The following is a 618-nucleotide window of genomic DNA, read 5'->3' as shown; positions in this document are numbered from 1 at the left end:
ATTGATATTTTTACAGAGAGGAAGGGAGAGGGATAGAGAGTTAGAAACATCGATGAGAGAGAAGCATTGATCAGCTGCCTCCTGCACACTCCCTACTGGGGATGTGCCCACAACCAAGGTACATGCCCTTGACCGGAATCGAACCTGGGACCCTTGAGTCTGCAGGCTGACGCTCTATCCACTGAGCCAAACCAGTTAGGGCGCATCACCACATTTTAAACACTTGGAGCCAACTTCCAGCTTTTTCCCAGAACGATGATCAGCCTTCTCCTTTGGCTCAGCAAATTTGCAAGTAATGTGAGCTGTGTGACAATTCAGCACTGATTTGGCCTGAATGGTTCAGGATGAGTTTTGTAGACCTCCTGGAGGAGCGGACCCAAGGACTTGTCAGTTGGACGAGTTGGTGGCAGGATGCAAACCAGAGCTTCAGGCAGCGCGGTTCCAACGGCACTGCCATCCTCACGGGTGACTTTCCATGCCTTGAACCAAGGCATGCTAGCACTTGGCTCCAGCAGGTTGTTACTGTTCCAACCAGAAATTGCTACAAATGCTACTGTGTCGGGGTTGTAGCCAATTTTCTTTTTTCTTTTCTTTTTTAAAAAAAATATATTTTATTGA

This window comes from Myotis brandtii, unplaced genomic scaffold (genome assembly GCF_000412655.1).
Source record: "Myotis brandtii unplaced genomic scaffold, ASM41265v1 scaffold889, whole genome shotgun sequence".
NCBI classification, from domain to species: Eukaryota; Metazoa; Chordata; class Mammalia; order Chiroptera; family Vespertilionidae; genus Myotis; species Myotis brandtii.
Note: the sequence above shows the minus strand (reverse complement) of the source record.